This window comes from Bufo gargarizans, chromosome 3, assembly GCF_014858855.1.
Source record: "Bufo gargarizans isolate SCDJY-AF-19 chromosome 3, ASM1485885v1, whole genome shotgun sequence".
Taxonomy (NCBI): domain Eukaryota; kingdom Metazoa; phylum Chordata; class Amphibia; order Anura; family Bufonidae; genus Bufo; species Bufo gargarizans.
This window is the reverse complement of record NC_058082.1, coordinates 148,230,757-148,251,630: the sequence shown is the minus strand read 5'-3', so window position 1 is coordinate 148,251,630 and position 20,874 is coordinate 148,230,757. Positions and strand designations below refer to the sequence as shown.

The window sequence follows — 20,874 nt, the reverse complement described above, 5'->3', positions numbered from 1 at the left end:
GCAGTGCGTCTTATGGGGCGAATGCTGCGACCGTCCGTTGAATATGCTGAGAGGGAGGAGGGGCTGGGGGCCGGGATCTGTTTCTGTAATGGCAGCGGGGCCCGGTGCAGTCACTGTATTCTACTACACCGGGCCCCGCTCTCTGTAGTATATGGTAATCATATCTAACTTGTGGCTATTGTTTAAAGTATTCTAATCATCTTAAATCTAGCGCTGTACTACTTACAACTAACTTCTTGGCAGTCAGGAGGCCGGGCGGGCGCTCGTAGCGTAGGTCACTACGCTCACTGCTCCTGCGCTGCCCACTTTATGAATAAAGCAGGCAGCACAGTTAGCGTAGTGAGCTGCGCTACGAGTGCCCGCCCCATCCGGCCTCCTGACTGCCAAGAAGTTAGTTGTAAATCTCAGAATACACAGATAGGTAAGTTACACAGATAAGTTACAAAGATTCTGGAAAGAAATGCATATACAATATGCTATCCCAGCTCCCCAAATAAAATAAGGCCTAGACATATAAAGGCTCAGCACTCAACAACCCCACCCTAATTATCTAGGCCAAGCTAGGTGATAACAAAACCCAGATTTAGATGCAAAGCAGTTGCACAGAAGCTGCCCTAACAAAGTTAGTAACTAGCTTAGCATGAAGCAAAAGGTAAATTCCTGTTGTTTATAAGACTGATGAAGTAGCAGCAATTCCACTGCTGTTCTTATAATCAGGATAAAAATGTGAGTAACGTTACAAACCTTCCACATCCATCATTATGTTTTATACACTGCTCAAAAACATTAAGGGAACACTTAAATCACACACCAGATGTCTATTAATGAAAAATTCTAGTTGAAAATCTTACTGATATAAATGTGTAATTCATTGAGAACAAAATTAAGTATCAATTTTCAGTGGGAATCAGATAATCAACCAATTGAGGGATGGATTTCAAAGTGGAAGTAAAAAAAAAAAAATTACAAGGTGATCTGTTTAGAATGAACTTCATTACAGCAACAGTAGTAGTGTGTATGACCTTCATGTGCATGTTCCTGATGACACAAAGGATGCCTGGATCAATGCATAAGTGAGCACCTGGACAGTCTGTGGCACTACGTTGGGGTGCAGCATGCACTGATACAGAAAGTCCTAGAAGCTCTCAATGGGATAGAGATCTGGGGAACGTGAGAGCCTCAATCCCCGGAACTCGTGATGTTAGGGAGGCTTGTCCCCGTTGTGGTCTGCTATTGACTGCTCCCATCGCTGGATGTTTTTTGATCCGCGTGCGGGGTTCAGGAAAGATGCGGGTGCCAGGGAGCAGGTAAGTATAATCTATATGAGGGGCTCGGGCATTGGGGGCATGTTTTATTGTTAGGATAACCCCTTTAAGGCCATATTGGAAAGCTGATCAATTCTAACTAGGAAAATTGACTCTCTTCACCGAGCTGAAGTACAAACACTGATGGAACATAACAATGGTGCGGAATCTCGCATCTATGACCTAGAAGATGTGGTAACATCACTTAGGGCTCAAGTGCTGGCTCTGGACGATATCTCTGCTGCTCAGCAGAAGAAAACTGATGACATGGAAACTACCTAAGTAGATGTAACATTAGGCTGGTGGGCTTAACTGAAGGCACTGGGTGTCTTCTCTACATTACCTTTGGGGCTGATTCCTTCCCCCTGGCAGGGGTCCGCTACCTGGAGACGCTCTGTGCACCTTCATCACTAAAATAATAAATTAACGTGATCAGGATAAAATTCTAGAACTCAACCATCGAAGTGACTCCATCAATGTCGTCAGACAGGATTTTCCCAAACTTCTCCTTGGAAGTCCATAAGAAACATCAGAAATTCATTGAGGCAAAACAGACGCAGAGAGCTAAGCAACTTCCCGATAGTTACGTCATGTTATTTCCTGCGAAGTTTAAGGTTTTGGAGGATAATCGATCATACTTGAGAAACCTGAAGATAGTATAGTTTGGCTGAAGCACACTTGAAGCTATTGGACCTTGGTATCTTATTGGATTAATCTTTTTCCTCCTGGTGTATTTGAGTCGTTCCCTATCACTGAACTCTTTTGGTATTTAGGTGTTGTAATGGTTCCTGACTTTGTAAGAGGGTGCTTAATATAAGTTTGTGCTGCTATTCTTTTTAATCAGTGGTGGCATCAGCCATATTCTATGGTGTGGTTTGTTGGGGGAGCAACTTATCTGTGGCTGAGAGACAGAGATTAGATAAGCTCATTAAGAAGGCCAGCTCTGTCCTAGGTTGTCCCCTTGATCCAGTGCAGGAGGTGGGTGACAGAAGAACTCTAACACAATTAACATCACTGTTAGACAAATGTCTCCCACCCCATGCATGAAGCTGTTGTTTCTTGAATTTTTCGCATAATATTTGCAATAAAATCGCTAATTCTAGAATTTGTTATCTTGTCATAATGTTCGCGATTGCACAAAACGGCACTAATGATGAGCATAGTTTTTGCGCAATACATGCAACTTCACATTTTATCAAGTCTGAGTACAGATTCCTGATTGGTGCACTAAGTATTGTTGTGACATCACAGCACTATGTCTGTAGCATGTATGTATGGACAGCAGAGAAACTGTAATTCCTATCACACTACCTAACACCCTGCACTAACTATCATCAGGGAGGTTACTGATGAAAAAAAAATCTTGAATATTCGCGCTTACGAATATATAGCACTATATTCTATATCTTCGTTAATTCTCGAAGTGCTGATATTCGTGATCAAAATTTACGATTAGTATATTCGCGATCACCACTACTAGAGAGCTCCTTCAGTGACAGACGGCTGCAACCTAGGTGCACGAAGGAACGTTATCGTAGGTCCTTCCTCCCAGCAGCAGTTAGGATTTATAACCACCACTGTTCCCAAAAATCCAGTAGATAATTTTTTAAGTTAATTCTGTGTTGTGTTTTTCTTGTATTTTTACTCTTTAATTTCTAATTACTCTTATTTTTGCTCCTGTTGTGAATGTGATTGCTGTTGTTATGCCAAAATTTCCCCACTGGGGGGCAATAAAGGGATTTTCTTCTTCTTCTTCTAGTCCAGGCTATACCTCTACGCCGTAGTATTTTACTCATTCTTGATTTATTTATCTGTTGCAGGGCTTTTATTTCTCTTAACGCGCAGCGCAGAGCTGTGTAGAGCAGAACAGATGTGTTTGTGTTAGGTTCATGAAGATTAGGAGACTGACTCCTCCCACACAATGATCACATGGTTATGACATCATCACAGGTCCTTTAGCCCCTCCAGCGGCACAGCCTAGACACTGATTCCTCCCATACATGGTCACATGGTCATGACATCATCACAGGTCCTTTATCTCCTTCACCTGTAGAAGCACATCCTGGGGCCTGACTCCTCCCACACATGATCATATGGTCATGACATCATGAAAGGTCTTTTAGCACACTAGTCTTCCACCTTCCACATAAATGCAGTGTCCAGCGGTCCCAGTGGAGGTATGTGTGCAGTCACCACCATTGTCTGTCAGAATTACTGGGGCAGAGGGGTCATTAACACTTTGGTCTCATCTGTACAAGAGGCAGCAACTGGTAAACTCTGTAACATTCCCTTGCTGGTGCAGGGATTTCACCGTCACTCATTGGTTACATTATATATCAGAATTTCCCTTCAGCCCCCTCCTAGATACCTACCAGCAGTGACCTCCAGGGGTAAGGAGTGAGAGGACAGAGCAGGACACTGGAGGCTCCTGTAGTAAGTGATGGGACGGAGGCTGGAGGCCGGATACTGGTACTGGGAGGACTTTTCTCCTGCTCTGCAGCCATTATTTATCTGCTGTATAGTAGAAGGACTTCTATCCTGTGTGATGGAATCATAGAAGGGGCTCCTGTCTTCTGTCTCCTCCACCATCATAGTACTGGTCTCTGGCTGCCTATGTCCTGTTTCCGCCACCATCATATTGCTGATCTCTGACCTCCTGCCCTGCCTCCTCTACCATCATATTGCTGGTACCCGGCCTCCTATGTCCTTCCTCCTCCACCATCATAGTGCTGGTCCCTGCCTCATCCACCATCATAGTGCTGGTCCTCAACCTCCTGTCCTGCCTCCTCCACCGCTATAGTGCTGGTCTCCCGACTCCTGTGTCTTGCCTTCTCCACCATCATAGTGCTGGTCCCTGGCCTCCTGTGTCCTGCCTCCTCCACCATCATAATGCTGGTCTCCGGCCTCCTGTGTCCTGCCTCCTCCACCATCATAACGCTAGTTCTCGGCTATAAAGGGAGAGAACACAACATCTACACTTTATTATCTCCTCCGATGTCTCCTCTTATTATCTCCAGTAATTGTATTGTATATGGTATTTTGTGTGATTTTCCATCTGCTCATCTTCTCCCCATTCAGGTTCCTACAATATAAGATCCACTCAGTGGATATCTTCTATATAAAATCCTTCTCCTGATTGACCTGTCAAAGATGGATAGGGACAGGGACAAGATGGCAGAGAGTATTATTAATCTTACCCTAGAGATCCTTTTTCGGCTTACTGGAGAGGTGAGAGGTTCTGATGATGTCACATTACATCATCTTATCTATGTTACTAACAGGTGGCCATGACTGGAGAGGTGAGGGACTCTGGAGATGTATGGAGTGATATTTATTACTGTGTCTCTCCATAACCAGGAATACACAGTAGTGAAGAAGACCTCTAGTGAGCGCTGTCAGGACCCTGTGTCTGAAGGATGGGGAAGAACCCTGAGCCCAATCATGGAGCCTCCACCTCACCCCCTGATACATGAGGAAATCAATAGAGAGAAGATCCTAGAACTCACCAACAAGATGATTGAGCTGCTGGCTGGAGAGGTGACACTGCTGGGAATGCTGGGACGTTAAACAGGAACACTATGAAGGGATCTGGGTGATGACTGTATCATTGTGTTGTCAGGTTCCTATAAGGTGTCAGGACGTCGCCATCTATTTCTCCATGGAGGAGTGGGAGTATTTAGAAGGACACAAGGATCTGTACAAGGACATCATGATGGAGGATCACTGGCCCCTCACATCACCAGGTAATAGGCATGAATAAATACATGTCATCTCATTATTTGTATGTAAGGAATGAATTCATTTGATGTGTTTCTTACAGTTAAGGAAGAGATAATAACACCAGAGAGATGTCCCAGTCCTCTTCTTCTACAGGATGGGTCAGAAGAACATCACAATGTCCCACAGGATGAGCAGGTAGATGGAGATAAGTACATTATGATGAAGGATCACCAGACCCTCACACCACCAGGTAATAGACATGACTAAATACACACATCCTCTCATTATCTGTATGTAAGGAATTATTCAGTCACTGGATGTGTTTCCTACAGTTAAGGAAGAGAGAAGAACACCGGAGAGATGTCCCAGTCCTTTTCTTCCAGAGGATGATTTGGAAGAACATAACAATATCCCACAGGATGATCAGGTATATGGAGTTAAGGTTTCGTGAAATGTCCCCTATGATCTGTTGTGAAGATCTTGTGTTCAGTCTTGTTTTATCCACCAGTATTATATGTGTTATCCTTGTATAATGAGAAAGGTGGAGATGGCAGGATTACAGCTAACCATAGACATTGCATGTTGTCTGGATCTTCTTGCAATCTTCTGGCTATGCAGCCTTTAAGAGGATTCTCCTCTTTGAATTGCTGCAGACCTTGGTTACACAAGAATGGTCTGTCCTACAATGCATCTATAGGTCTCTACTCCTTGCCATAGCCTGCCGCACCTAGGAATTTCACATAGGGTTGCACCGAGGATGCTACTATGCGCATTCATGTTACAAAAGGTACTAGACCCAAGATACTACTATCATTTTTATGATAAAGCCACATAAGATATGTATAAAAAATAAGGAGGGTGAGCCCGCTTACAAAGTACAGATTATCACAAAATCTAATCAATCAAAAGTAGTAAAGGCAAATGAAAAAGGTTATGACTAAAGGGCACCACTAGGATCCTTACATAGCAAAAGTAGCAACACTGCTCACCCACCACTCCCGACCAGCGTTTCACCAATGGCTTTGTCTCAGCACTTGCCTTTACGTCTATTGATTGGTTAGATTTTGAGATTATCTGTACCGTATAAGCTGGCTCACCCTCCTTATTTTTTATCTGTATTTTATGTGGCTTTGTTTTATATTTTTAACATGAATTTTCCATAAAGATGGTACAAACCGGATTCCCAAAAAGTTGGGACACTAAACAAATTGTGAATAAAAACTGAATGCAATGATGTGGAGATGGCAAATGTCAATATTTTATTTGTAATAGAACGTAGATGACAGATCAAACGTTTAATCCGAGTAAATGTATCATTTTAAAGGAAAAATACGTTGATTCAAATTTTCACGGTGTCTACAAATACCCAAAAAGTTGGGACAAGTAGCAATAAGAGGCTGGAAAAAGTAAATTTGAGCATAACGAAGAGCTGGAAGACCAATTAACACTAATTAGGTCAATTGACAACATGATTGGGTATAAAAAGAGCTTCTCAGAGTGGCAGTGTCTCTCAGGAAGCCAAGATGGGTAGAGGATCACCAATTCCCACAATGTTGCGCAGAAAGATAGTGGAGCAATATCAGAAAGGTGTTACCCAGCGGAAACATTGCAAAGACTTTGCATCTATCATCATCAACTGTGCATAACATCATCCGAAGATACAGAGAATCTGGAACAATCTCTGTGCGTAAGGGTCAAGGCCGGTAAAACCTATACTGGATGCCCGTGATCTCCGGGCCCTTAAACGATACTGCACCACAAACAGGAATGCTACTGTAAAGGAAATCACAGAATGGGCTCAGGAATACTTCCAGAAACCATTGTCAGTGACCACAATCCACCGTGCCATCCGCCGCTTGCCAGCTGAAACTCTACAGTGCAAAGAAGAAGCCATTTCTAAGCAAGATCCACAAGCTCAGGCGTTTTCACTGGGCCAGGGATCATTTAAAATGGAGTGTGGCAAAATGGAAGACTGTTCTGTGGTCAGACGAGTCACGATTCGAAGATCTTTTTGGAAATCTGGGACGCCATGTCATCCGGACCAAAGAGGACAAGGACAACCCAAGTTGTTATCAACGCTCAGTTCAGAAGCCTGCATCTCTGATGGTATGGGGTTGCATGAGTGTGTGTGGCATGGGCAGCTTGCATGTCTGGAAAGGCACCATCAATGCAGAAAAATATTTTCAGGTTCTAGAACAACATATGCACCTATCCAGACGTCATCTCTTTCAGGGAAGACCCGGCATTTTTCAACAAGATAATGCCAGACCACATTCTGCATCAATCACAACATCATGGCTGCGTAGGAGAAGGATCCGGGTACTGAAATGGCCAGTCTGCAGTCCAGATCTTTCACCTATAGAGAACATTTGGCGCATCATAAAGAGGAAGGTGCAACAAAGAAGGCCCAAGACGATGGAACAGTTAGAGGCCTGTATTAGACAAGAATGGGAGAGCATTCCTATTTCTAAACTTGAGAAACTGGTCTCCTCGGTCCCCAGACGTCTGTTGAGTGTTGTAAGAAGAAGGGGAGATGCCACACAGTGGTGCAAATGGCCTTGTCCCAACTTTTTGGGGATTTGTTGACACCATGAAATTCTGATTCAACATATTTTTCCCTTAAAATGGTACATTTTCTCAGTTTAAACTTTTGTTTCGTGATTTATGTTCTATTCTGAATAAAATATTAGAAGTTGGCACCTCCACATCATTGCATTCAGTTTTTATTCACGATTTGTATAGTGTCCCAACTTTTTGGAATCCGGTTTGTAGTTGGGTCTCATACAATTTGGTGATATTACTTTGTTTGGTACTGGTATGACCAGTTATATTTATTGGGGGCCCTTTTTTGGTTGATATGCGCATGCATGGTTCTTTGTAGCCGATACTACATATCCTTCCATGGCTACAAACATGCAGTGTGCGTATCACACTATAGTGTACATTTGCGTATGGTCCCAACACACCAGCTGACCAACATAGTTCCAGTCCAGGTCCTTCATAACGGTTACAGTATCTTTGAGCAACTGACAATATAGAAAAACACAATAGTTCACATAGATTTCCAGGAAGAATGAAATGAGCTCTCTAAAGACATAAAGATACTCATAAAACTGTCACCACCAGACATCTGAGAAGCTCTGACAGACGTTCTTCAGAACCTCCTGCTTGAGGTTCTTTTGTTTTGCTTTCGTTTTGTCATCTTGTTTCCCTCTCTCAGCTGTCATTAAGTTGCACTGATTGCATCCCTTTAAATCCCCTCCCATACTGCATCACTTTGCGGTTTATACAACTTCCTGGAGTGTGTACATGCTGGATGCTACAACTGATGCTTCTACAGATAAGTCTGTTCATTGATTTGTGTTTTCCTGTTTGCATGATCCTAGGTGACCCTGACTCCCTCCGTATTAAGTGTAGGGAGCCGGTGGTTGTGTCCCCTCACTATTATAGAGTGTTCAGGTGTCATACAGTCGAGGCACGAGGGCATGCAATTTTCTATCATAGAGATCTTTGCATGGGCTGAGAAGACAGGGAGAGTTTCAGGGCTTAAATTGGGGTCACCCTTTTGTTCCTTAGTTTCGGATCAAGCCAGTCGGATCCTTATTTGTAACTTCTTGTTTTCTGTTACACCATCCGTGACAAAAACACACACCAACTAGCATACACGTGCACCTCGCCCAGCCCTCACTGCTCTATAACAGTTGATGTTTGTGCTTGGATTCTGGGATCCCAAATCTGCAGGGACCCATACGATATTCCCTTTAGCTGCAAATGTTAACTTATATAACGCAAATCTGTATTTATCAACTGTACCTATTGAGAGACAGACACTGTCTATTCCGCCATTATTAAACTAAAAGGAGGAGACCATCTTTTTCAGGGCCATCAACCAGGTCTATTTGTGTGTCCTTTGTCCAACTGGCAGCCTCATGCGAGTATCTCCTGCGAGTGGTAACGAGAAAATTAACGTCAAGCCTCAATTGCCCGTTTACGTGAATTCCTTTTCCACACAGTTGAAATGTTATTTTATTGAAGGGGTTAAATTTCAATTTAATTAAACCAGCATATAAGTGATCAGTAGCATAGCAATACATAGGCTTGGGCACCTACTTCTGTGAGTGATCATGAAAAATTGAGCGTCACAAATATTTAGACAGCACTCCTTTATTGGTGATAATTAATGATTTTATTTCATGTTATTTCAGCCGGAATAGGTGGTATGTCAGTTGCAACGTTTCAGGCTTTATAATCGCCCTTCATCAGGCTGACAAGACATAATGTACAGAAAGAAAAATTCATAAGGTGGCCATAGAGATCAAAAATACATGATAATATAAATAGGTGCACAAATACATGATTATACAGCTAAAAATATATAACATGAAAAAGAGAGAGGGCTATCTGGAAGTTTCATATGGTAATGTTACAATCACATATGCAATACATATTCCAAAGAGCTCGATTCTATACAGTAGCACTGGGAGCAACTGTGCTCGGTACATGAGTGCTAGTACTGTGTGCGGTGTGCACTGCGGCCAAAGGGGAAGGGGATGGCCCCAGAGTATACTAGTACACAGAGACATCTATTGTGGCAATAAGTAATTTACTTTCTGTTATGGCTGCAAGCCATATAACTACATATAAATGCTAAATTTGGATGGCGGGGTAGTCAGGGCACACCTGCGGCAGAGAGCTGCCACTGGTTAGTCCCAAGTACCACACCATTCAATCAGACTGAGACAACATGAGACAGTGTATAATAGAGAAATAAGGGAAAAACTCCTAGGAGTGCATAATTAACCTTCTGAGGACAGAATATCGAGATGCAGAAGAGGCTTCTGGGGTAGGGGGAATACGAGGACCTATACATGATAACAAGGTACACTGCAGTACAATTAAGCATGGGTAAATAACTCACCACTCTGAGGACCACACTTAGTATACAGCTGGCGCTTGGTTGCATGTGGGGTGCGCCATCTTTAAGTATCCCCTGGTGGCCAGTGATAGGTGAGTGGGGGTCATGTGGTACAGGTAGTGGGTGGGCCCAGTCACTGGAGCGAGGTCTGGGGCCTAGAATGTTAATTTGACACAAGCAAGTGTGCCGATACATCACTTCCGGTTATCGGACTCGTACCCGGAAGTGGCGTGCGTGTCACGGTGGTTGTAGTGCCATGTGATCTGGTCACATGATCGCACTATCCCTAATTGAACTAGGAGGGACGGAATTGCTAATACAGCCATGCGCTAGTTAGGGGGCGATACTGGGGCACATAAGTAGGGCAGTGTCCCTATAGAATGCCTGCGCTAGTTAGGGGGCGGTACTGGGGCACAAGGCAGGGCAGTGTCCCTATGGAATGCCTGCGCATCAGATCATGGGCAGCTATCTGAGTACGAGGTATATGGTATATATGTCTCCCTTAAAATATAAGGCAGCTTATCTGAGTCAAAACTACATAAGTATCCATTAAAATACAAAATGTGACATAATGGGGCCCAAAAGCAGGGCAGTGTCCCTATAGGATGCCTGCGCATCAGATCATGGGCAGCTATCTGAATAAGAGGTATATATGTCTCCATTGAAATACAAGGCATCATATCGTGAGCAGCTTATCTGAGTCAAAAATACATATGTATCCATAACATGACATAATGGGCAACAGGAAGACAAAACCGTCAAAGGTATAACCCCAATTAACTGTTTAACCAGGTTACATAGTTCCAAGGGCATCAGAGGAGGATGGCCATGGAGCTAGGCAGGCTGGGTTGGACGAGGTAATCGCCCCAACGTCCATATAAGAAAACTAAACTGGATACTAGCACGGTGTTCAGAAGACGGGTGAGAACAGTACCACGAGATGGTAGGTAGAGGACACGGTTGTCTTGACTATACCACGAGATGGTAGGTCGAGGACCCGGTTGTCTTGACTACACCCTTTGGATGCTCAGCAGAGGTATCTTGGGACCGTAAAGTGTGCTTTGCGGAAGTCACCATCCGCTACTGAACAGTTCTGGTCCTGTAAGAGAAGTACATGAAACCGATATAAATCACGTTGTAAAGGACTATATATACAATTGGCCTAAAGGTAATCCTTATTCAACCCGACCGGTTGTAGGGTACATAACCGACGGATCCAGGACATCTCTCTCTCCTGTAGCACTGCCTGACGGTCCCCCCCCCTCGTCTAAGAGGAGGAATCCAGTCAATTACCTGGAAACGTAATTGGCTGATGGCGTGTTTATGTTCCAAAAAGTGTTCGACCAGAGGGGCATCAGTTTTTTTTGGTACGGATGTTCGATTTGTGTTGGCAGATACGTTCTTTGATTTTCTGAATGGTCTGACCAACATAGCCAAGGCCGCAGGGGCATTTGATAAGATATATGACGAAGCTCGTCTGGCACGAGAAGTGGCCTTGGATCTTGAACGTCTTACCTGATGTGGGGTGGGTGTAGGTGGGACCTTTGGTGACGCTACTGCACTGGGCACATGAAAGGCACGGGTAGGTGCCATTGATAGGAGAACCTGTGATGGTGGTCTGGATACCGGAGCCCTTGCTACTCCCAATGTCAGATTTAACTAGTAAATCTCTAATGTTTTTCGCTCTTTTGTAGGACATAAGTGGCATTTCTCTAAAGACATTGGGGAAATTACTGGCAAGGATGTGCCAGTGTTTTTTGATGATTTTTTTGATCTCCATGCTTTGGTGTGAAAACGTGGTTACGCATAGGATACGTTTCTGGCTGGATGGTTCTGAACGCGCCTTAGATGTCAGGAGATTATTTCTTGGGATCTCAGCTACTTTTTGGGTATGTGAGTCTAGGATGTGGGATGGGAAGCCCCTTGCCATAAACTTGGACGACATCTCGTGGAGTCTGTGATCCAATATGGATGTGTCGGATACAATCCGTTTAACCCTCATCAACTGGGATCGAGGAAGGGATCAAGTTAAGCCTGGGGGGTGAAAGCTATTGTACCTCAGTAGGCTGTTTCTATCAGTGGGTTTAGTGTACAAGTCAGTAGTGATGCTTTTGTCCCTTACCTTCAGACAGACATCCAGAAAAGAGATTTCGGACTGACTGGAGCTCAGAGAGAGAGAGATGGTGGAAACGCTGGTGTTAATGTCCCGATGGAAGGTTTGAAGATCTTCCTCTGTACCCTGCCAAATACAGAAGATATCGTCAATATATCTAACCCAGCAGTGTGCGTGATCCTTAAACATTGCATGGGGGTATACATCCTTTTCCTCAAAGGAATTAATGTAGATGACGGCGAACGTAGGTGCTACGTTACACCCCATCGCTGTCCCGGATGTCTGTAAATAAAATTGGTCCTCAAAAAGAAAATAATTACGCTTGAGGACAAATGTCAGTAGGGACAGTATGAATTCCTGTTCGGCTGGAGAGAATTCTGCCTCTTTGGATAGGGCAGTCCTGACGCATTCAATTCCTGCGTCTGTGGGGATGTTGGTATATAGGCAAGGCCTAAGTTGAGAGCTGATTTTTCGTCTGTGGAGAGGTTTCTTTTGGATAAATTGATAGTCAGATCCTCGGAGTTACAGGGGTCTGTGTCTAGTTCCTGTACGTGGACCTGGTTCGAATCGGGTCCCGGGACTGGGAACGGAAATTCTGTCTTCCTCTTCCTGTGTTTCTTCCCCGCCCTCCTTGTCGGCCTCTGCCTCTGTTGCGGCCAGTAGCTCTGTCTAAAAAATCGGCCTCACTCGCACTTGAGGATCCCGAAGTAAAGGGGGGTACGGTATCTGTAGTTGGGAAGTCTCGTGATACTGTGCGGTATACCTGGTTTGTAGAGTAGTCCTTGACTTCTCTCTGGAACTTGGACTTCTTACGTTCCTCTAGGGTACGTCTGAAATGGTTGTTTTTCTGGGTCAGATTAGTACGGATGGATGCTGCTTCATCCGTTGGTGTTTCTCGGAAAAGGTTCTGTTCCAACGTAGTGATCTCCTCCTTGGTTTTCTTGATTTCTTTATTTGCACTCTCAAGGGTTAAAAGGATAATGTCGAATGACGCTTTATTTAAAATTCTCTCGAATTGCAGACAGAATTCAGGATCTTCTGAGAACAGGGTAGGTCGGAGGTTGCAACGGAGACCCCGTGGGATGATTTTCTTTTTATAGTATTCTGCCAGGGTCACCATGTGTAGCTCCAATGATATGGCTTTGCGGTATGTTTTCTCAAGTGCGTTCACAGAAGCCCTTGGGTTAGAGTTTGATAGAAACTCATTTGAAGCGGTGATTGAAGAAAAATTGAGCGTCAGGGCTCAATCGTCGGTTTTACGTTTATTCTATATCCATATGGTTGGACTTTTTTTGGGGGGGGATTGTTCAATTCAATGAAACCAGCATAACAAGGCTAGGGCAGTTACTTACCTGTGAGTGTTAACGTGAAATTGAGCATCAAACCTGACCCTTAATAGTCTGTTTAGCTTTATTTTATATCCATATGGTTGGAATTTTATTATTTTGGGGATTATTCAATTTAATGAAACCATATATACGTGATTACTACAACAATACACAGAGTAGCACACAAAATTATCTGTAAGTGATAACGAATTTAGGCCTAAATTAGTTTTCCTTTATTTCTGTCTCCACACATTTCCAATAAATTTTTTGGGAGGGAATTATATTCAAACTAGCTCCACATATACATGTTTACTACATCAATACACAGTATAGTGCACAACATCTCTGAGAGGCCCAAAAATTGAGACGATTACTCTTACCGGTAATTGGATTTTCCAATAGCCTCCACAACGGCACTCCAGGAGGGTGTCCCCGCCTCCCCAGGACAAAAAACAACGTAGAAGCTCAGGTTTAAAAGGCCCCCTCCCCTTACCTGCTTCAGTTAATGATATAGGACTCGGTTAGTTAGTTAGTTCAAGAACTGTATTGATATAATGATAACATAACACTCCCACAATAATTACACAACTTGGGTAGGGAATCCAGTGCCATTGTGGAGGCTATAGGAAAATCCAATTACCGGTAAGAGTAATCGTCTCTTTCCCCCGGTGCCTCCACAATGGCACTCCAGGAGGATTAATAGAGAAATAAACTCTAGGGTGGGACTACTGCAGATAAGACTTTTTTGCCATACGATAAATCAAGATTTTGCAGTACATCTATTTTATAATGTTTAAAGAAAGTACTTGGATTCTTCCACGTAGCTGCTCTGCATATCTGTTCTACTGAGGCAGAGGCATTTTCTGCCCATGAGGCCGACACATCTCTGGTAGAGTGTGCTTTGATCCCTTTAGGGGGGGTCAAGCTTCTCTGCAGGTAGCAGAATTCGATGGTTTTTCGGATCCATCTGGATATGGTGTTCTTGCTTGCCGCTGATCCCTTATGCTGGCCTTGATACTGAAGGAGGAGATGGTCCGATTTTCAGAATACCACTTTGACTTCCAGGTAAGTTGCAGACATCTTCTGACATCCAGATTATGGTATTTTCTCTCTAAGTCAGAGGCTGGATTTTCACAAAAGGATGGAAGCGACACCTCCTGTTGGCGATGGAATTTTGAGACCACCTTAGGTAGAAACATTGGGGTGTGTCTAAGGATAATACGGTTCTCTAACACTGTGACATAGGGTGCTTTACAGGAAAAGGCCTGGATCCCACCTACCTGTCACCACCAGACATCTGAGAAGCTCTGACAGACGTTCTTCAGAACCTCCTGCTTGAGGTTCTTTTGTTTTGCTTTCATTTTGTCATCTCGTTTCCCTCTCTCAGCTGTCATCTAGTTGCACTGATTGCATCCCTTTAAATACCCTCCCATACTGCATCACTTTGCGGTTTATACAACTTCCTGGAGTGTGTGCATGCTGGATGCTACTAGTGATTCTTCTACAGATAAGTCTGTTCATTGATTTGTGTTTTCCTGTTTGCTGGATCCTAGGTGACCCTGACTCCCTCCGTATTAAGTGTAGGAAGCCGGTGGTCATGTCCCCTCACTATTATAGGGTGTTCAGGTGTCATACAGTCGAGGAACGAGGGTATGCAATCATCTACCATAGAGATTTTTGCATAGGCTGAGCAGTAAGGGAGAGAGCCAGGGCTGTTACAGGGCTTACCCTTTGGTTCCTTAGTTTTGGATCCAGTCAGTCGGATCTTCATTTTGTGTCTTCTAGTTTTCTGTACACCTTCCGTGACATTATAAACCGCCAAAACCGTCTTAAAGGGACTCTGTCACCAGTTTCTAACCCCCCCTTTTAAAACTATTGTTCTGTCCATGGCGCCCTTGTGATTACAAAGGTGTTGTTATAAGATAAATCCGCCGTCTCGTTTTGATAAAAAAAAACTTTTATCTAACCTGTCAATCTTGTGGATAAGGTGCCCAGGGCGTTTCTCAAGGTCTGAAGCTGCCGCCCGCCGCCGCCGCCGTTGGTGCCCAGCTCCTCCTCTGATCCTTTCAGCGCCGCCTGAATGTAAAGAAATACGCCTCCGGCTCTCCCTCAGTGCCCCCTCCTTCTTTTCAAAGATCCCGCGCGTGCGCACAGGCCTGTGCCTGATGCGCCCGTGCAGGACTTTTAGATTCAGCCTCATTGAGCAAAGTGCGCATGCGCGCGCACTTCGCTCAACCTCCTCATAAGACGAACACTGTGCGCACGCGCAGGATCTTTGAAAAGAAGGAGGGGGCACTGAGGGAGAGCCGGAGGCGTATTTCTTTACATTCAGGCGGCGCTGAAAGGATCAGAGGAGGAGCTGGGCACCAATGGCGGCGGCGGCGGGCGGCAGCTTCAGACCTTGAGAAACGCCCTGGGCACCTTATCCACAAGATTGACAGGTTAGATAAAAGTTTTTTTTATCAAAACGGGACGGCGGATTTATCTTATAACAACACCTTTGTAATCACAAGGGCGCCATGGACAGAACAATAGTTTTAAAAGGGGGGGTTAGAAACTGGTGACAGAGTCCCTTTAAGCATGAATCCGGTTTCAACCTTGATTGACCGCATGCAGGGTCTTTCACTGGAGGTCGCAGATCTCTCAGTTTGAGGTGACCGTTTCTGCTTGCGTTCATGGACGTTGTTCTGAGCCTAAAATCTTGCTTCCGGATACGTTCTCCGGGGGTAATGAGAATTTAGTTTGTTTCAGAGAGGCTTGCAAACTCCATTTTCGCCTACTTCCCCATTCCTCTGGTGATGAGGAGCGGAGGGTGGGGATCATCATCTCGCTACTCAGGGATAACGCTCAGTCCTGGGCCTTTTTTGCTGCCGGTGGTGGCACGGCCCCTCCGTTCAGTGGATTAATTTTTTTTAGCCCTGGGTCAGATATATGATGATCCGGATGGTATTGCTCTGGCTCTGAGTCTAGACTACGTCTTTTATGCCAGGGTAAACAGTCCGCAGAGATATACTGTTCAGAATTTCGGAGATGGGCAGCTGATACTGGTTGGAATGATGCTGCACTCCGAAGTCAATTTTGCCATGGTCTTTCAGAGGGATTGAAAGATGCATTTGCCTTTCATTTGCCTTTGGACTCTGCCATGTCTCGGGCCGTTCGTATTGACAGGCGTCTTAGAGAGAGAGGAGAGATCACTTCTTCCTGTCATACTCAGTCCAAGGACAGTGCGGCGGTCTCATTCAGTGTGCAGGGGTCTCAGTCTCTCTCAATCCCCTCTGAGCAGGAGCCCATGCACCTGGGTTTGCTTGCCTCTGACAATAGAAGATTCAGCTCTCAGAGGAGGGTTTGTTTCTGTTGTGGAGGTATAAATCATTTGGCAAATGTTTGTCCCTCTAGGAGATCCAGGCAGTTTTTTGAGAGTAATAAAGAAACAAGAAGAAAAAAATCCTCTAAAAACATTCCATCTGTTACTATTGGCAAGGTTGATGCGGAAATTGAAGGTTTTCCGTTTGCTTGTAGTTCCCTTTTGTCCTACCTGCCAGGGTGGCGTTAGAGAGCAAGAACATTTTTTGCAAGATTTTTGTAGATAGTGGAGCAGCTGTCAATCTCATTAATAATCAATTTGCTATTACACATGGTTTCCAGGTGTGCACTTTGGAAAAGGATATACCTGTTTTTGCTATTGATTCCACTCCACTTTCTCAGAAATCGTTAAAGGGCATAGTTCACAATATCCGTTTGATTGTGAGTGATGCTCATGTTGAGGATGTGTCATGTTTTGTCCTAGGTGGGTTGCCTACTCCTCTAGTGTTGGGGCTACCCTGGCTCACTAAACATAACCCCACCATTGATTGGCAAGCGAGGCAAATAAATGGTTGGAGTGACTTTTGCTGAGAGAATTGCCTCACGACATCTGTTTCAGAGGTTTCTACTAAGACTGTACCATCATTTCTCTCTGAACTTCTGACCTACGAGTAGGGCTATTCTGAGGCATCTCTGGTATGCTCTGTGTATGGGAACATGGTAATATGCGCCTGAGAGCTCTATAGTTATCATGTAACAACTGTGGGATAGGAGATTCACTGTGGATCTGATTGATTCCATTTTGAATCTCTTGTAGGTCATGTATTTGTTTAGTTTTTTAAATTGATTATTAGTCTGAAGGATCTGTTTGGTTTTTGAATAAGGAATATGGGAGAATAAAATCCCCGCCTCTCCTGATCTTGCGGAACTGGAACAATTACGCCCTTTTTTATGAGAGATGATAGCTCCAATTCTAAGGCCTGCTGTCTTTCTGGTCTTTTTAACGGTTTGTTGATGGTGAAGTGCTCTGGAGGAGCCGTATCGAATTCTAGTTTGTACCCCATGGATACAGTGTTTATAATACAAGGGGCAGACGAGATCTTTTCCCAGGCTTTGGAGAACATCCTTAACTTGCCACCTACTTGATGCCTGGCGTCATTGACCGGGTTTGGAAGTGGATTTGTGGTTGAATAGGAACCCCCTCCCTCTCCCTCTGGAGGACTGCCATCTACCGGTGCTGTCTTTCCTCTTCTGGTCCGGTCTATTTCTCCTTGGATTCCGAAAGGATCGACGCTGCTGATAAAATTTTGATTCTGAAGGAAATCCTTTCTTTCTGTCCGATGCTTTCTCTAGAATGTCCTCAAGGACTGACCCGAACAGCTTATCCCCCTTACACGGAATGGCGCATAGCTTACTCTTTGAGCTGGGGTCACTGGACCAAGATCTAAGCCATATAGCTCTTCTCGTGAAATTGGAAAGGGCTGAGGATCTAGCAGGGAGCTTCACCAGATTTGCGGACGCATCTGACAAGAAATTACAGGCCTGTTTTAGGGTAGGTATTGAGGCCAGGATCTCTTCCCTTGGAGTCCCTACTGCCAGCTGTTCTTCAAGCTGATTTAGCCATACTGACAGGGATCTTGATGTGCATGTAGCAGCTATACTGGGCCTAAGCATAGCTGTGTTTGTCTCCCATGCACGTTTTAATAACCCCTCGCATTTATTATCCATGGGATCTTTTAGCAGGCCCATGTCCTCAAAGGGAAGAGACATCTTTTTAGATATTCTGGCGACAGGTGCATCAATCTTAGGCGTCTTGTCCCACAGAACTGAATCCTCCTCAGTAAATGGGTATTTCCTCTTAAAGGAGGCTGAGATTAAATTCTTTTTCTCAGGGTCTTTTCATTATTTTTTAATCAATGTTTTAATATTACTATGGACAGGAAAGACTTTCCTTTTCTTCTCCCCCAGCCCCTGGAACATTCTGTCCTGCACGGACTGAGGCTCCTTAGTCTCTTCAATTTTCATTGTGGCCCTAATGGTTCTTAACAGCCTTTCGGTCTCTTCTGGGCTACAAAGGGGTCTCCCTAATTCCTCATCAGAGGATTCGGTTTCCTCAAGGGATAATACTTCTCCCTCCTCAGAGTCAAGCTCCGGCTGATGGTCCGACACCTGGGATCTTTGCAAGGTGGAGGGCTGAGGAGAACACGGAGGGAGTCTTGTATCAATTGCTGATTTCACCTCTTTAATCATATCACGGATTGATTCAAGAAGAGAGGGTGATTCCTCCGCCACTATCTTGTCCGTATATTTAGGACACAGTGATTTCTTGGATTTAGAGGGTAGAGATTTTCTGCACATTGCACATCTTTTCTTAGATAAAGATTCCCCAGATCTTCTGGGGCTGGTGTCCTTGCCCTGAAAGATAATATTTAAATCCTTTTCAGGGCTTTATAATAGAGCTACTCCATACACCAGCACCACACCATTGAGGGAATAGCCATGTGCTCTCTCACCCCCCCTCCCCCTAAACAGGGTCAAATAACAAACGGGAAGGAGGCTTACCGCGCTCTGGGCGGCAGGATCCACAGGTTTACGGGCCTAAGAAGCTTCCACAGGAGCCGACATGTCACAGAAGTGAAGCAGGACGTCAAACTCCGTGCTCCCAGCCCTATATCCGCCAGTCCTCTGACGTCACCCGTCACTGGAAGTGACGCCGAGGACTGGCAACTTTAACTTCCGCCTGTGTGCACGCGCGATCCCTCGTTCCTGCAGCCCGTGGCTACCTTCAGAGAAGGACTTATGCCTAAGGAATGGGGACAGGTTTGTTAACCCACGACCTCTGCACGGCCCTCCCGGATGGGGCAAGTTCTCCAGGCCGTGCGCGGTGAACCCCCGCCGTAGCAGGAGCGGCTTCCACGCGATCCCGAGGACAGGAAACAACAAAACTGAAGCAGGTAAGGGGAGGGGGCCTTTTAAACCTGAGCTTCTACGTTGTTTCCTGTCCTGGGGAGGCGGGAACACCCTCCTGGAGTGCCGTTGTGGAGGCGCTGGGGAAAATCAGGACTAAGGAAGGGTTCCAAATGAAAGACCCAGAGCCAGAATTTGAGTAGTAGCAGCACCAGTTATCTGGCCAGAAGTAGTAGTAGTAGGCTGCAGTTGTATCTGCTGGCTTTAGAAAGGCGCAACATTATTTTTGAGGACGATGAGATTGTGGATTGGATGGCTTATTCCTCCTCTGAGTCGCAGCAGAATGACATGTAGGTGACTTCAGAGTCTGACACCATTCCTTTTTCCTAAAAAGTAGCAAGTAAACTTATGACGGATAGTCAAGAGAGTCTCCTTTTTGACTATTTGTGTGAGAGCCGTCACCGTTTGGGCTGCCCTGAGGACGAGTTTGGGGAGGAGGCTGGGGACCCCATGCATACCTATGTTAATGGTGGTGGTAAGTGGCACCTGTAGCTTCGGCATTGGCAGTGGTGGCAGCAACAGAGGCAGTTGGATTAAATGCAAGGGAGGGGGACCCAAGAGCCCACCATAATATCTAACAGTCTAATAAAAGTGGCATGGAGGGTGAAGACTCCAATGATGATTGTGTGCTGGACAGGACCTGGGACCCAGATCGGGGTGCTAATCCCCTACTGCCACCACCATTAACACAATGAATTTCCCACTACTATTACTACTACTACCCATAAAATTCCTTGTATGTTCCATGCTATGCTGCTTCTGCCACTATTGCAGTCACATGCCACTATATACCTCTTCCACATCACACTGCTGCTGCTGTTCCCAATTAAAAGGGAGAATTTTTTTATGCTCGTTCACAATGAGCCACTTTTTATTCTGGTAGTCAACACGTTCCTACCCTGTCAAGGCTTATTTTTTGGATGCTTGGTCCCCCAAGCCCCTTTTCTTTTTTTTTTTCCCATCCCATAACACAGTGTTTTTAAATATCATCTGCCGCAAAAAGGGACAATTTGGGGAAACTTTGGAATATGAAAAAGCATATTAACACTGTCAAATGTGCATTTACCCATAGCTATGTATGTCAGTGTCACTCAGACATCATGTACTATTGTTGTCATTGCGTTCCAGAGCTTGAGGAGTGAAAAAGAAAAGAAAAGAGAGAGGTTTATCTAAAAAGTCCTAGGAGGCCAGAGGCCGTCATATACCAACTTTCAGGGCAATTGG

The 20,874-nt window shown here is 44.7% G+C and overlaps 1 long non-coding RNA gene across 1 annotated transcript; it reads left to right on the top strand.

Moving 5' to 3' along the window:
- Nucleotides 1-3,451: 3,451 nt before the first annotated feature.
- Nucleotides 3,452-4,719, top strand: LOC122931999. The gene is made up of 3 exons (XR_006388264.1): nt 3,452-3,481; nt 4,383-4,532; nt 4,662-4,719. It is a non-coding gene; the product is annotated as an uncharacterized LOC122931999 (long non-coding RNA).
- Nucleotides 4,720-20,874: the final 16,155 nt, after the last annotated feature.